Genomic DNA, 17,894 nt, shown 5'->3' on the forward strand with positions numbered 1-17,894 from the left:
GTAACTATCATAACATGCTGCACATTATGAGAGACTGTTTATCGTATACTGCTACAAGTTTGATCAGATTGGGGGGATAGTAGTCAGTGCCGTAGCATGCGGTTGGCCAGGTTGGCGACCGCCAAGGGCGCAAGCCTTCAGGGGGCGTCGAAATGCGTTACGCATTTGGTATTTTTTTTAGAAAAATTGCGAGAAAAAAATCTTTGTTAAAAATAAGAACTGTTAAAACACCATCTGAATCGATTCAAGTAAAATATTTTGAAAGCAAACCAAAAGATGTCAAATATTCGTAAATTGTAAATTTTTTGAATATTTTTTATTTTCAAATTTATTAAGTTTTTTTTTAAATAATTCTTCATGACAATAATTTGTAACTCAGTTGTGGCAGAAAACATTTTATAAAATCCGTGGATATCTTGAAAATAGCCACCAAACGAAATATTTATACCTTGAAAATTGAAGACATAACAGCGGAAACCAAAGAATTATTGTCGTCCGGGATTTTCAAAAAATGTATAACATTGAAATTAGAACATAAAATAGGCTATTGTTCCTAATAATAATAATATTTCTTTGTTTCTAGAAAAAAATTCTTTCAAATCCATACAGAACTCTCAACATTTCAAGAAAAGTATTCTTGTTTAGTGTAGTTTCGATGAATAAACAGTTATTTTATAAACTATTTGTTTAAGGTGAAGATGTATCGAAGCCATGCCTCATTTCTAAAGCACAAATCTAAAGAACCAGATAGGGTTTCTAGCTGAAAATTTGATTCAACCATTGATCTATCGATCAAGTTTTCAGTCCGAACGATTGCCTGATTCTGTAGATGTATGCGCGTTGAGAGAGGTATAGGGTATGGCTTGGTTGAGGCTTCGATTCATTTTCTTCTTAAAGAATCTTCTAGATAACCTCCAGACTGACTTACGTTCAGACAGTTCGGCTGAAGATAAATCGACGCCACACCTCAAATCTACAAGAGAACAAATCTAGATAATCAGACAGCCATTCAAACTCAATATCTGATCTATCAGTTACTCGCTGGTAATGGTGAACGATCGATTAAGCTTTGAGATTGAACCGCTATTTGGTTGTCTAAATTTATGCTGTTAAAGATTTGAGGAGTAGCTTCGATTCATCTCCACTCTAAATAACATTCAGTTTTCTTTTTTGCAAAGTCTTTCAAATGTTTCAATGAATGCTAAATTTTAGATAATTCCTAAGCTTGATCATGGATTTACCATTAAATTTTAAAAAATTTTCGATGTTTTTCTGAAATATTTCATGTAAACTTGTAAAATGTTATATTGCTGTGTGCGTGAAATGCAAATATCAAATGCGGGAACACAAAATGCGGTAAAATTTTTAACAAGAAAGGCGACGTCAAAAATTGGTTTTCTTTTCTAGGTTGGCGTTGATATCGATCATGGTTGCTAAGTATCCTTTGGTTACTTCGTGTTACCGCATTTGAAGCCAAGTTGAACTGGATTTGCACGTCAAACGCTAATGGCAATAAAACAGATGAGCTTTGACTTTGGGGCGCTCAAATGGTAGTTCGCCAAGGGCGCCACGGCACCACGCTACGGCTCTGATAGTAGTGCATGATAAAACCCCTCTAAACATGCTCCAAGCCTGGGGGACACTGTTGTTATTGGAAGTTCGTGGATTGTTTATCGTGCCAGTAAAGAAAAACACCTATCCCCAACGGTAAACAAGCGAGAAAAATGGATTTTATCATCGCTCTTTCGTTGGGGCTCTCGCTCGCTGCTTCCATTTATCAGACTTGTTACACCTTGCGATACAATGACGATCGTGGACCGCAACAGATGGGATGTTTTTCTTTGCTTGCTTTGATCGTGCTTCATTCTCAAATGAGAGCGAATTCTGCAACGCCTGCAAACCATGTGCTTTCTTGGACGGAGCATTTAATTTTCATACTTTTGTAATGTTCCAGTCAATTGGCATAGGGGATTTTTGTACATTATTTCTCGAAAACTTATTCGAATAGTCTCAAGTCAAAAAAGTGAATAAACTTACTTTATTGATCCTACGTGTTTTGCAGGCGAAATTCCACATATTCCGCTCCTACCCAACTAAATTTTTCACTTTTAGAACGTTTAATTTCCGGATTTACAAAACGACGAAAGTAAGATTTTCAACTTTCGAAACCTAACCACTACTTTCGCCGCCCCGCTGTATAGAGAGACAAAGTGACTTAACCACGAATAAAAACAAAACACTACTTGAGCCGATTTTACACTGGTAGAAAAACGTCGAGAGTAACTGTATGAAACGGCTTATCATTTTGTTATAATTATTTTTGTTGAAAATAATAGAAACTACCTAGTTTTTGAACCCGATCGGATTGTATGCCAAATTTGAGCGATATACACTGCGAAAAAATGTTAAAAAGGTGATTCATTTTAAAACAGTTTAAGAAGACAGGTTGTGATTCTTCTCAATTATTTTTCTCAAAACCGTATGAAAGTTACTTACGTCGGTTTGAAAAAGTAATCGAGATTTGATGATTTATCGCAAATTCATCGTTTTTCCCATTAAAAGAAAGACGATATCGTTTAGGTGTTCATTTTAATACCCCTTCCCCTATTGACAGCAGTGTAATTTATTGACAGTTTCAGTATAGTTACACATCAGTTTCAAAATAACATAAAATTTCTGGGTAACTAATGTGTAACAAAATAGTAACTTGCTGACAGTGGTCAACACTACATGTCAAAAATTTTTATACGTATTGCAAATTTTGATATAAGAACTTTACTATTTTACGACTTGTTATTGTTTTCATGGATATTGTTCCACTGATTAATTAAAATTGAGTGATTCCAAGCAACAGCACCAAAATTTGGTAAATTTTTTAATTCATTTTTTTCTATTGAGCTGAAACTTTACACAGTTTTCCAGTTCCATCTAAATCGTCATTTTCCGATATCAAATCTTCAAGTTGAGTCACGACTAACTTTTCAAAAGGGTGTATGTAAAAATGGTTTAAAAATATTCAAAAAGCTGCACAGCAAAAACGGTTCGTTCGATTGTTAGACAACTAAAGAAACAAAGTTAGATAACTAAATAAAGATTCCAAAAAAATACACACAGTAAAAAATTTTTTTTTTTTCATTAAAAAACATCATTTTTGACACAAAAACTCAAAATCTCTCTCCCTATCGGAATACCAACGTATTTATTTGAGGGAAAACGGTCCATTATATTAGCTATCTACCATAAAAATTTGGTGATGGTAAGCCAATAAACAAAAAAGTTATGACATTTCAAACATGTCACAATTTTCACATTTAGTAGTGGGGACGGACCTGGTGTAGTGGTTAGAACACTCGCCTCTCACGCCGAGGACCTGGGATCGAATCCCATCCCCGACATAGTCACTTATGACGTAAAAAGTTATAGTGACGACTTCCTTCGGAAGGGAAGTAAAGCCGTTGGTCCCGAGATGAACTAGCCCAGGGCTAAAAATCTCGTTAATAAAGTCAAACCAACCAACCAACATTTAGAAGAAAAAAAAAAATTTTATCGGTGTAAATTATTACGGGAACCGCAGTTTGTTGCTGATTTTATTGTTAAGGGCCTTGCGTGAATTAAACAAGTCGTTTTCATGTATTCATTAGTATTATGTATATTATATGTATAAATATTATGTATATGTATAAATATTATATGTATATGTATATATGTATAAATTAAAATGAATTAACAGATTACACGAAAATATTTTTTTTTTACCAGGATATTTTTTTTTAGAGTATGATCGATGAGTTTCTAAATGTTATATATAAACTTTAAAAGTTTTGGATTTGGGTATGCGTTATGAGATCATGAAAACATTTTATTAATACTTATTTATTTATTTATTGTTATTCAATTTTTTTACAATATCGAACACTTTGCATCATTATCAGTACAGTTCGAGTATAGTTTTGCTTTAATTTTATTTTCTGACAATGGAATGAAACAGTGAAATTTTTAGGTTCCTTGGATCGTTTTCGCGTTATTATATTGCTCGCTGAGCTCTGATGCCGTTAATTCGTACTCTTCAGTAGTAGTAAAACAAAATGATAATTTTGTTAAATCTTCTTCTTTTCTGCGATTCGCCCAATCAAATAGTTCTTTTGCAGTTTTAATTGGATGCTCACGTTCTTTGGCTAAACTTGCTCTTGTGGCCATGCGCTTTATGGTTCCTCCAATAGCATCACAAGGACCTTTGCCATGTGACGTAGCAAAGAAATGCCATTCTGCATCAATTCCGTACTTTGATTTAAATTGACATAGGCTCGAAAAATTCTTACGGTTTTTGTACTGCGATGCTGCTCCATCAGACATGAAATATATCTTTCTGATTTCTTTATCCTTATCAACGCGTAAAAAGTTAATCATTTTGGCAATGAACAAATTTACAGATACTGAGTCGTGTCTTAAATCTTCGGAAATTACAATAAAACTAAAATGTTCAATTTGCGTACTTCCATTGAAATAAATGACGAATGGATGAATTGTAGCTTGTTGTACGTTCCAGTGATGGGACTGCACTTCATCTTGCAATATAAAGCTATAGTTTTCAGAAAAATCACAAATGACTAAAAATTCACCATCTTGTAATGTATTTTTCGTATTTTTGAAAAAGCGGGATTGCTCTGTTTTAATAAAGTCATGAGGAATTAAACTTTCTAATTTCAAGCAAAAAAATGACACAAACTCATCTACAGGTTTTACAATAGTTTCTAGGTCACACCTATCCGTGGTCACCCATTGCTCAAATGATAACTGATCAATATAATTTTCTTCAAACTCAGCGAATAAAGTATTTTCCAATGATGAAGAATCTGGACAATCCGAACAAGATCGTAGATAGCAATTTGATGTTGTATTTTCACACAAAAGACTACCAGTTAACATTTTAATATCCTTTGATAAATTGATTCTTTTCAAGCTATGTAACATTAGGTTAATATTTTCGTGTGTTGTGCACACACAAACATTATGTGTTCCTGAATTGGATAGAAGCTTGCATTGCCTTGGACGAAGGCTTGCAAATGAGGAAAAACCTACCTTAATATTTTCGTTAATTTCCTTGAAGCGTGTATACGCTTCTTTCAAAGTAGTCATCATTAATCGTTTTCCGATTGCTTGACGCTTTCCATCTTTTTTTACAGATACATAATCTTTTTGGCCAGACATAGCTCTACTTACTTCATCGTCTTCAAAATATTGAATTATTTTTTCTTTTGTCTCATCTGTTAATGAAGTACTCGACCTAGCATTTTTGGTTGCAAGACAGTTATTTTTGAATTGTTTTGCCTCTTTTGCTGTATTTCTATTGGTTTTGAACTCATCAATGGCGTCTTGAATAGACCACGAGCTTGGCAGCATCGACAAAATCAATAATTTTTCTTTCCTTGTCGTGGCTAGATTCGAGAACCTTTCCTTCATATTCATAATTACCTCATCGTAGTCTGTATTTTCCACATCCTCAGGTCCTAATTTGAAGAGGTTTCTTCGTACAGCTTCGTTGATTTCACGGTATTTTTTCTCGGGATAATTGACGTAACCCATCTTCGTCCATTTAATCGGAGTCACTTTTATTCCAGCTATCCCTTCGTTGAAGCGTTCGATGTTGACCTTCTGGATGCACTCATCTTCTGATTGATTTGTTGAAACAGATGTCGCTGATGGTACCGTGGCAAGACTATCTGCACTTGGTACTTCTGGTAACTCCTCAGTTGTTGTCGGTGCATCTAGTAATTCCTCAGTTGTTGTTGTTTTCGAACTTCCTGCAACCTGATCCACCGATGATGTACAGATTGCCCGTTTGTCAACGTTTAAACGGCAGGACGTACAAATGCGTAAGTTTGTATTCAATGTAGACATTGGAGCATAACCAGCCGCTTTCAGTTTATCTATGGTGCTTTCGGTGAGATTTCGTAGCTCTTTCGAACACTTTTTTTCTGCAAACGGCCTGCAACAGTTGAGAAAGCGACTACTCATGTTGCTCGTTAGATTTTAATAAACAAAATCACTTTTAAGTTTTTACTGACTAGTTTGGTGTCGTTTGCTTGACTGAAGAAAAATTTTACAATTAAATCTTTTATAACCATAGTGATAGTATATTTTTAGCTTTTTCGTGAGTATGTTCATGGTATGTACCTATCATGTTTTTGATGTTGTTGAAGTTACTCGCTTTCTCCCAAATATGATTAACAAAGTCTATTCTCTACCAAGGCGGGTCTATACCCAGGTGTAATCAGATTTTAACTTTGTGGAGAAAACCAGCGCCGAGAAAACCGACCTGCTTTACGTATACTAGATCACCTGGGTATAGACCCGCCTTGTTCTCTACGAGGTAAACTTTTTGCAGGTAAACTAGTCGTATACCTGTATAGAAAACTTTTTTTGTAGCTTTTGTCTTCAATATTAGATTTCTTATAGGTTTCTTTTATCAAAAGGTTTCAACACTATTGAGAAAATTTTTCTTCAGTTACGTACAATAAAAAAATATGACACTATCAAGACTTTAGATCACAACACTGGATCGCGTCTAACTTTCTAATAGATGCTATAATAGTTATGAATAATTAAATAAAATATCATGAAAACAACTTGTTAACCTCATGTGGTACCCTTAACAAAAAATTCAACAACAAACTGCGGTCCTAAAAAAAATTAACAATGAAAAAAAAAAAAAATTGTTCACTAAGTGTCAAATTTGTGAAATATTTGAAATGTCATAACTTTTTTGTTTATTTGGCTTACCATCACCAAATGTTTATGGTAGATAGCTAATATAATGGACCGTTTTCCCTCAAAAAATTACGTTGGTATTCCGATAGGGTTTTGAGATATTTGAGTTTTTGTGACAAAAATGATGTTTTTTAATGCAAAAAAAAATTTTTTTTTACTGTGTGTATTTTTTTGGAATCTTTATTTAGTTGTCTAACTTTGTTTCTTTAGTTGTCTAACAATCGAACGAACCGTTTTTGCTGTGCAGCTTTTTGAATATTTTTGAGCCATTTTCACATACACTCTTTTGAAAAGTTAGTCGTGACTCAACTTGAAGATTTGATATCGGAAAATGACGATTTAGATGGAACTGAAAAACTGTGCAAAGTTTCAGATATTTTTGAAATGGTCGATCAGAATCGACTTGCATGCCTCCTGGAATCCCTCAATTGTTGAATTTACAATTTACAGCCTCTCTAACAGCTTTTCAATAGTTTCCATCATTTTAGATTGTCTGTCCTCAAACAGTTATTCGGAAGTGTGTCGTCAGCAAGATGAAATTAAATGGCGATTTATGATAGGCAACCCAGAAAATCCAACTGCGAGACATGAAACAACGTGATTTTGGAATCACAATCTTCACAAACAATAAAATTAAAATAAAAAAACACTGCTGATTTGAGTAACAGTGTCAATATCAATTTTTTTGTGTCAGTTCTAATGGAATAATATTTCAACAATCCAGGTATAATGGTTATTCAATCTAAAATTACTATCTTGTTTATGAGCCTGTCAATTTTGAGCAAGTAAAATGATTGAATTCACCACAAATTCAAATCGGCATGTTAAATCTATTATGTACTTGTGCATAATTACGCGTTCGAAAATCATACGTATTACTTTTATTGACATGCAATTTTAAAATGGTTGTTCGGTTCCAAAACTGTCAAAAACTAACAACAACTTCAACGCCGTTTCATTTATTTTGTCGCAGGAAAACCCATGCGTAATCAACAAATTACATAGCAGTCGCTTGTAAACTTCTTATGTAACGAACAAACAAGTTACATAAGGCTCGACTTTTTGCGCTTTTTCGGTTACATAGCAGTATTTTTCCATGCTGCAAATGTATCATATTGTAACTATTGAATATGTTAAGTAGCCATTGCTGTAAGCTACTTGTAACAATATGTGCTGCTTGGGATATGAATTTATTTTTGCTGTATGTTATTTACGAAAATTTCACATACTGATTTTTTTTTTTCATTTTCCAATACTATGTCTCTTTTAGTACATTCTTATTTTGAAGCATCAAAAGTGGTCATCAAGCATTATACTAGTTTCCCAACTTTGTTAGGAGAAACATTGCCAACAGGTCATTTAATGCGTTTTAGAATTTTTCGAGATTTACTGTGAGTAGAAATGTTACTTTCTGAGTATTTTTGCGTGATATCATACAAATGTTATCCAATATATTTTTTGATAAACTGATGAAATTCTGATGTCGCTTTATGTTTGACATAAAATTATATTGAGACTGGGTTTTGAACGGTGAATAAATTGTCACCCAACATCCAGCTACTAAGACATTGTCATCTTCTACTCTTGTTCCAACAATTTTATTCCGCAACATCAGTTTATCATCACTTGAACAGAATATGACAAAGATCGATCACCACGTGCGCAGCGATTCTCTCGGCATCGTATTGCAATTTTCGAGAACTTTCTCTGTGTTGGTAAACATTGGCACACTATCGAACAGCATGCATAAAACAAATTTGGTTTTGAGTTTGAAATAACTGATAAATCGCGAGTTGAAAAGGTTGCAACAATGTGTGCTCTGTTATTGTCATGACAATTTTACTTCTGATTGTATCCCAATCCGCAAAGGTTTGGCTAAACGGGTTGTTAGCGACTTGCTTTGTTGTTTGTTTTTCGTCTCCTTGGATGACAATTTGATTCACTGGTTTTAAATGTAGATGGACGAGTTATAAATTTCAATGACGATCTACAAAAGAAAATTTGAATGACCACGGTCGATATCTGGTTGCTCCATGGAATAACATTCGACTACCCGTAACTATTTTTTTCTATAACCCGATATTTACAATTACTCGATGCATTTTTCGGTCACTTCAAATTTATATACAACGCGTTCCAACGCACTCTCCATAAGACGATACTTCCATAATTTAATGAATCTTGTAGTCGAAGTCGCGTGTAAGGTGAGTTTTCCTCCATAACTGGATATATAAAAATTCTTCCTGTTCAGTTCAGTTTTCTATTTTTGGAACTCAAGTGTGACAAGCAAAATGCAATGCCCAACTAGGACGGAATTGAAAGGTACAATACTCAAATCTACTTTTGTGATTCTCTTTAGGTGTCTTCCATAACTTATTATTTGCACGTTATTCTCTTTCGTTCGTGTCTCTTTAATATACTAGTTCTAGCACTACACCGAATAGCGGCTTCCGCTTTTTTACTAGCGCTGCCTGTCCTGTACGTTAAACCTAATGTCGGAAGTAGTGCATAGTGCATCTGATGATCTATACAGCGCACTACTTCCGATACTAGATCATTAACAGGACAGGCAGCGCTAGTAAAAAAGCGGAAGGCGCTATTCGGTTTAGTGCTAGAACGGGTATATATAACGCTTGACACGTGCCTTGCTGTACGCGCCACGCCACACGAACAAGCACAGTTAGTTGCTGCTTCGTGCTGTCAGCGCTCTCAGCATAGACAGACGAATTTTCCCCGCCCAAAGCCCCTGAACAGAAAAGTGTATACATTTGCATCTTTCGTTTGGTTCGGGTAGGGGAGTTCAACTGAATATTGTGTTCGTGTCCGGTCGTACCGTGCGTTTCTGAGGAAGAATGTACTCATGAATGAGGAAGCAAAAGATCGTATTGTCGCACCGCCACCAAACCGAACAGCACACAACTCACTCGCGATGTGCCTCAACCCGGCGAGGGATCTGAAATTGGATTTTTAGTGTGGCGCTTTTTTCTTACGATATTTATGAACACAGCACAATACTCGATCGAAAAAACAAGTAATATGTTAACAAGTGCTTGTCTTGATTTCAACCTCATCCATAATACAACACATGGCGCATGGATCCGTTCACTAGGTTCAGTTCGCTTTTTCTTAACGAGCCATTGAGTCACTGAACCGTTTGAAAAATACCATTCACTAAAGTTTTGGATGTTTTGGATGTTTGAGTTACAGACAAACAGACGTAACGCTGACGAAATTTCTATCGACCACTAATTGAACGATCATTTCAAATTCTCTGTGTTACAAATCTCACAACCAGAGGCGCGCATTTTTTTTTTCTGTGCATTTGACGTTTCACACTACCGCCATCTGCAGGTCTTTTTGCACGAAACAGTGATTCGTGCAGCATGCTCACCAGATGATGATAGTGTCAGCTGGGCGTTGGTTTTTAGATAAATTTCTAAGCCTGCGTCATAATCACGCAGTGAGATAGAGAAAGATAACTATTAGGAAGAATGTTTCAAATGAGGGGCTCAAACGCAAAAGGGTGTGAGTGACATTTGGTCGGTTTTGAGCTGAGAATATAAAAAATTCTACTGTTTCCAACGGTATTTTTTAGTGATTTTTACGTTGTGTGTAAAATATAACATAAATCGTAGAAGATTGGCTTATTTTTTTGACTGTCATACAATTTATATGTGGTGAAAAATTGCTGAAAAAACTTTAAAATCGATTTCCTCAAAACTATATGTTTGCCTCTTATACACCCCTCTAAAATTTAAATGTATACATCGGCCTTACAGTTGAGGTCGAAATACACATATCTGTCGAAGGATATAAACTCTTGAGGAATTTAATAGTATAGTACTAAAATCGGGTTTCATTGATATGGAAGTATTGTTAGGCAACTCGAAGATTCGTCACAATGGCATTGCTTTTCACGTCATTTTCACAGCTTCAAAGATAATGTAATTGTCTTGCAATACTACTTAGTGCATCGAAATAAACGCAAATTTAAACTGCGAAACCTGCATCATCAAAATATATTTGCTTAATTTTACACGACCATATAACATTGTAGCATTTCTATTTAATTTCAGATAAATATTTATTGACCATCTAATGTTTTTTAGCCCACAGCCGTTACAGCGAACTGACACCCGCAATGTCAAATGAATGGAAAAACTTTCCCCCCTAAATTGAAAGCACGTGGTTTACGCAAAATGACAGCAGTACATCTATGTATTGATGTTAGATATCAGGAGTCACTGAATACGATGAGTGTACTTGCTGTCTAATTCATGTACCGTGCTTCGTAATTGAAAGTTCTGTATAATCTGTGACCGCTCATATTTGGAGACATGAGCAGATAATCGCCATAATTGGATTTATCTTGAGACAGACAATATCTAATCTAATCTAATCTAATCTAATCTAAGCGCTTGCACAGCCAATATTGAATTGCATCCTGGAAATACTGGAATTTTTTCTAGTATTTTCTTGTCAGCATTAATGTTTGCGGAATATCGGTGATACTACACAAATATTAAAATGGCCAGGCCCACTGTGCAGACTTGGTCTTGAAGATAACTCAAAAGTTCACGGCGATCAGATTATCCACTTATGAATAATGTGATAGACGTAAATGTTTGAATTGTTTTAATGAAGAAACGGGGACAACCGTACCAACCGTCTCATTTCAGGGAAAAAGTTCAAATCGTTGGGAGTGGCGTTGCTAAGAATGTTAATGCACACTCCATTGTTGTCGATGCTCTTCTTTTAGGGATGGGACACAGGTATTTCTTCCTTATGTCCTGGCTCGGAAGCCTAGGCTAAAGCGCCGTTACTTGCTCTCTGAAACGAGAAGAAAACATTAAGGTTGACTATCCCACCCCTTTTTTATTTGCAGAACATATATAATCGCAAATCGTATATAGAATTCAAACATTACGATAGTTTGAAAACAATAGTTTTGTTAGTTCAGGTCTTCAACGCCCAAAAACTTTTAAATATATGCATTCAGCGCATGTAAAATTTAATTCATATAATAATAGTCCTTTCGAATGCTTGAGAAAGCGCTCGGAACAGAAACAGGTTTCATAAATGAAGGAGATTTCGAAAATTAACAAAACAATAATGAATCTGAACAATTAACATAAGACTATACTAATAATGAACGATCTCACCACTCGTCTACCATCATTTGAATCCCCTCCTGGATATTGGCTTCCGCCTGTGTTTTAATGCCAGTGATTGGATGTTTTGCTGGAGGGCACTTTGCACTTCTTTTTGGTGTACACAACAGCCAAATCCTTTCTCCTGTGCGAACTCCAAATCCTTCCGGAAAATGATGTTTCTTAGCAAGGCTAGTCACTTTCTCACACCTTTTCACTAAACAACAGAATTTAAATTTGAATCAATTAAGAAATTTCAAAATCGAAATCTGAAAAATTTGACGGGAGCTGTGTAGGAGCAAAATTTTTCACACCCGATCACAGACGCGGCACACTTCGATCTCATTTATCTTGAGACAGACAATATTTTCATTTACATGAACGTGTGTCCTGATTTGACACTATTGCTCGTTGCACGGTGACGTCATGGACGTGAACGAGTTGAAATTTCATGAGGCGACGTCCAAAAATTATGTAACGCTCGAAAGAGCGGGATGGAGTAGGCTCAAGCGTAAAATAAATCATAAAAAAATATAAGAAGTTTAACTGAGGGCGGTCAAAAATTTCCTATTTTTACGTTACGTAATGAATGGATGCTGCCTTATGAAAATTAGCTTCTCAGGTCAATCTATATTACAGATAAGAAAATGAACAGCGTTTTACCTGATGTTTGAAGTTTGTCGATCTGAAAAAAAAAATACAATATGTTAATAAATGTTGGAAAGTGTCAAAAAAAACTTTCAAATGATAACGATTTAGAGCATAAAACCTTCATTACAATACATTCTTTATTTAAATTCTAATACGAAAGGTGACAAAAAGCATATCAGAAATATCTATCTTCTATATAAATAAAAATGGAATGGTGTTTGTATGTCACGAAATGGCTTACGAACGGGTTAGCGTATTTGGATGATTCTTTCTCCATTTTGTTCGTCAACGGTTCCGACGTGTTTGTGTGTATAAAAATCCCAGGATATTCACCGGGGAAATTGAAAAAACGAGCGCAAACGAAACTGTCATTTTATATGGGACGATTAAAAGCGTTTTTCAACAGCCTACTCGATGGCAAGACGAAGTTTGCCGGGACCACTAGTTATACATAATTTCTATATATTTTCGGTAACCATGCTACAAGTTTTTGTTTTGTTACCCTTTGAAACTCAAATAATGTCAAAGTTGTTTCCACAAAAAAGTACTCCATTGATTTGTATCAATTAATTTAAACAATGTTTTATTTAAATTAAATTAAACATAGGGAAGATTCAAATATGACGTCCTTCGCTTTTCAGGATTTCTAGACACCCCCTCTCCACCATCTGTCACGCTTTTTCCAATACCTAATGCATGCACTGTCACACTTCCATAGACCCCCCCTCTCCCTAATGATGTACGTCATTTTTGGATGATTCCATATCATAATTTTTTTCACGATCCCGGTTGTGCCAATCTCGCTGATTTAACCGAGATAAAGCTAAAAGTTGTCAGATTGCTTACCAACGAAGCACGATTTACTGGCATTCGGCTTATATTTGTTGAGATATCATGAAATTTGTTTGCTGACTACTTGCCTTACGAATTTCGGTTATATTTAGCCAAGATTCGGCATTCTAAATTAAGCGTGAAAAAAAAAATGTTGATATTGAAAACGACGCACTGAGTGAAATTGGAAGTTTTGGAATCACAATAATTCACATATCTGAGTAATATGGTTCTCTTGAAACTAAACAAAAAAAATCTCAGCACTCGTGTACTTCGTCATTTTATTGAAAAATCAAACATTATAAATCTGCATAATACTCCTCAATGCAAGCAATTTTCTTTGAAATAAAAACTTTTTTTTAAAGGGAAACCTACACGTTAATGCTGCAAGTGTACATTTTGCCCTTTGATGGAAGCACCACACTAGACGACGGATTTGCATGCAACGCCCAGTTGCACAATCTGAAAACATTCCTTTCGAAAAGTTTACCGGACTGAGGCGGGAAGAGAACCCACACTCCTTGACACGATGCGGCTTAATGCCGGACGACACTAACCACACGGCCACAACACCCACGTTATTCGAGAATAAACGGTTTAATGACCAAAAAACAACCATACTCCCAGTCAACATTTTGGTTTTTGTAACTTTTGTTATACATCATTCTATATGAATCAATTCACGCGTATAAAATGCATAGTACGGCTACGTATGACCAAAGTGATTTTGATTTTTGTCATACAAATATGTGATTTGGAATGCACATTCATATACGAATCGTGATGATCAGTACAGGAACTTACACTTAAGCTTACACAACATATTAACATTCAAAGTTTGCATGTTTGTAGTTTGCAGTTTGCACCAATGTGGTTATTTTTGGTTGGTATATTTTTCGAATTTGCTGGAACAATCTCACAGATTTCAATAAGTTCATCGAATATATTTATCATTTGATGACTCTTTACGGTATTAACTAGAAAATGTCAAAAATTTTGAATGTGACGAATATGCAATTATGAGCAGTGTAGACATTGATTTGTACTAACATTTGCCTCACAGTTGCTTACACCTTCAAAAACTGTCAATATATCTATGCAAAACTGACCTATATTAAAATGAAATAGTCAAAAATCATTATAAGACATCTATAAACTAGAAAACACAGAATGTCTGTGATGCCAAAGAAACTTAAAGCATGCTTGTAAGGAAATGTTGTTTGGTACCGACCTGATAAAATTTACCCCAATGATCAATTTACCCCTGGATTACGGTACCGTAAAACGGGGTAACTTTGATAGTTTTTTTTCTGAGAAAACTTGAATATTTATGCATGCTGTTTCAAAGAATTACAATTTATATTTTTAAAACAAGTACTGGCATCCAGATAGCTGGCATCCAGATACAGGGGCCCAGATAGCCGTAGCGGTAAACGCGCAGCTACCCAGCATGACCATGCTGAGGGTCGTGGGTTCGAATCCCACGGGTCGAGGATCTTTTCGTAAAGGAAATTTTCTCGATTCCCAGGGCATAGAGTATCTTCGTACCTGCCACACGATATACACATGCAAAGATGGTCAGTCGGCAAAGAAAGCTCTCAGTTAATAACTGTGGAAGTGCTCATAAGAACACTAATCTGAGATGCAGGCTTTGTCCCAGTTGGGACGTAACGCCAGAAAGAAGAACTGGCACCCTAGCTGTCGATCGCAGTTGATAGATTGCCAAAAGATTTATTTTGAATGGATATATAATTTTTCATATAATCGAAAGTCGGTTTTCTGTTTTAGGGTAACTTTGATAATGGATTATAAATCAAACAAAATTGAATGAATTACGGAACATTTATAGGGCATTACATACCTTTAGGCGTTTAACGCTATATAGAAATTTCTGACTTAGATTACAAAAATGGTCCCAGTTTGTGAAAGTGGTATTCGCCAAGAGATTTGAGACTGATTTCATGTTCTACTACAACTACGCTGTCAAGGATAAGTGACGAACTCATTATGACTTCATGATGTAGGTCGTATAACAGATTGTTTGTTAGCGTTTCGAAAATGCTAAAATCTTATTTGTTATAATTATTTGCATATAAATCTTCAAATATACTTGATTCCAACGAAAATAGCTTCGACATGAAGTGTCATACTAACACTCTTTACTTCTGCATTCTTTTTGCTTAACAGATTAACAGAAACTTTGTTATTTCGTTTAGTATGTTGTGGGTCTCGCACTATCAAAGTTACTCGCATTATCAAAGTTACCCCGTTTTACGGTACTGGAAAAACTGGGGAAAAATAACTGAAGCATCATTATGTATGCAAAATATCATAGGATTTTTAAAGCGCCTATTCGATGGTCATTAGTTTAGTTTTTGCGTACCCAACGTGTGTTTTCGAGAATTTCTTAATCTTCAATCAGCTGTTGAAAATTCCTCTTTCAATCGTTTTTTTTTATGAATGGCATCTGATCCGAATTCCGGTTCATCTAATGGTTCCGGAGTTATTCCTGATTACTATGGGGTCAAAACCTGCTGAAATACGACGACAAATCACATGTTTTTAATATGTTTATGCATAAAACGCTTGTAATGTTTGCAATATTTTTATACATAAAACGTTATTGATGTATACAATAGTATATTATTAGGTATCTGCGACATCTGTGGTTTCGATTATTCGTTCATTTTCCTCAGAAATGTTCCGACAGGACTGCAGTGCACTGCTTTCAAAACTTTCTCTAGTAATCTCTAAAAACCCATTACCCAACCTCTGCTAAAACATTTTGATTGAATTAAGCCTATATTTAATTTAAGGATTGTATAAAATATGCATAAACAAATTGTGATTGACATTTCATCAAGATTGTCATTAGAAATTCTATGATGACTACAATGAAACTTCGTCGAGGTATTTTATTAAAAATCACCAGGAAATCTTCCAAAATTCTGCCCACAATTGTTGTGCGAATTCCACCATCTAACATGCTTTGCGCAAAAGTCACGTAGACTAATCAGTAGGTATTTCAGACCACACCCTTCCACATACTTTCGTATTCATTTTTTTATCTATTCAAAATTTGTATGGTGTCTGAACTTACGGAATTTCTCCATAAGTTCAAAAATCTAAAAACCAGTTCGTCAATAAACATTTCCATCGATTTTATCGAATATTAATCAATACAAAAAAATAATTAAATGATGCTGATCAAGAACAATTCTAAATTTCCATCAAAATATATTCCAGCGATACCGCTCAGTAGTTTTTAAAACTCTTGGGGCCCAGATAGCCGTAGCGGTAAACGCGTAGCTATTCAGCAAGACCAAGCTGAGGGTCGTGGGTTCGAATCCCACCGGTCGAGGATCTTTTCGGGTTGGAAATTTTCTCGACTTCCCTGGGCATAGAGTATCTTCGTACCTGCCACACGATATACACATGCAAAAATGGTCATTGGCATAGTAAGCTCTCAGTTAATAACTGTGGAAGTGCTCATTAGAACACTAAGCTGAGAAGCAGGCTCTGTCCCAGTGGGGACGTAACGCCAGAAAGAAGAAGGGGTAGTTTTTTGGTTAATTATTTTGAAAGTCTTCACAGCAGCCCACCGACATTTAATCTTTAATGAAGTGACATCAATACACACCTACACCAGTAACATTATCATTATTGAGCTACATTCATTACAGCCAGTCTGATTAATCTGGGTCACGACACACGCTCTCAACTTCCGCTCCACGCCGGCAATAAATTATCGACGGTAAATAATTGTCAATCGGTACTACGCTCTTATCTGTCACCAGCCCTCCCCCTTTATGGCTCCAATCAGCCTCGGACCCAACAGCGTCACTGATTAAAACATCCACCATCAATAGGCTACTCCCCGATAGAGATGACTCTGAAGTGCGTTCAATTATTTTTGCACACCATGTGAGCGTGCTGCTGACTGGTAAAAGTGACTCATATTACATGAAAATCATAACCAGCGTGAGTTAGTTTTGCAAATATCGAGTCTGATGCCGTTTGTGCACGCCAACGTAGTTGTCCAGAAGAAAGCAACTGCGTCATTTGGAATACAAAAGCAAAAAGGCGCCATCATTTGTGTGCAGCCTTTCACATTAGTTGAATCAAATCAAAGGATCCTCTTTCCATGTGATTGTCAACTGATTCCTGTTTTTGTGACTTTTTAAAAATTGCGTTGGAACTTGATTTGAAAATCTGTTATGATTAAAACCTTATCCCAAACGGAGACTATGGTGTACCAGGGCACCTTCCACAATAGTTTGCCCTTCCTGTGCTACCGAAAGCAATGATCCAGGAAAACTTGAGTTTCTTCGAGGAAATCGGTAACCCTCTTTTACCCTTGTGAATACTTGCTCCACTTCTAGTCACGACACTGTGACGGCTGGAACAGCCGTTGATATACCTATCAAGCTGACAGGTCAAGAAGAGGAAGACAGAAAGATCTGGAATGGTTTGTCTATATTGCAACCATTGTTA

The 17,894-nt window shown here is 35.7% G+C and overlaps 1 protein-coding gene across 3 annotated transcripts in view; it reads right to left on the reverse strand.

Moving 5' to 3' along the window:
- Positions 1-17,894, reverse strand: part of LOC5573637 — a 283,372-nt gene that overhangs the window by 96,149 nt on the left and 169,329 nt on the right. The window contains exon 1 of one of the 3 annotated variants that reach the window (XM_021837698.1): positions 12,582-12,610. The exons of the other annotated variants lie outside the window; for them this stretch is intronic. The gene's annotated coding sequence lies outside the window, so the exon portion shown is untranslated. Of the gene's footprint in view, positions 1-12,581; positions 12,611-17,894 lie in introns of those variants that run through there. 3 annotated transcript variants of the gene reach the window in all.

Source organism: Aedes aegypti, chromosome 1, assembly GCF_002204515.2.
Source record: "Aedes aegypti strain LVP_AGWG chromosome 1, AaegL5.0 Primary Assembly, whole genome shotgun sequence".
NCBI lineage: Eukaryota > Metazoa > Arthropoda > Insecta > Diptera > Culicidae > Aedes > Aedes aegypti.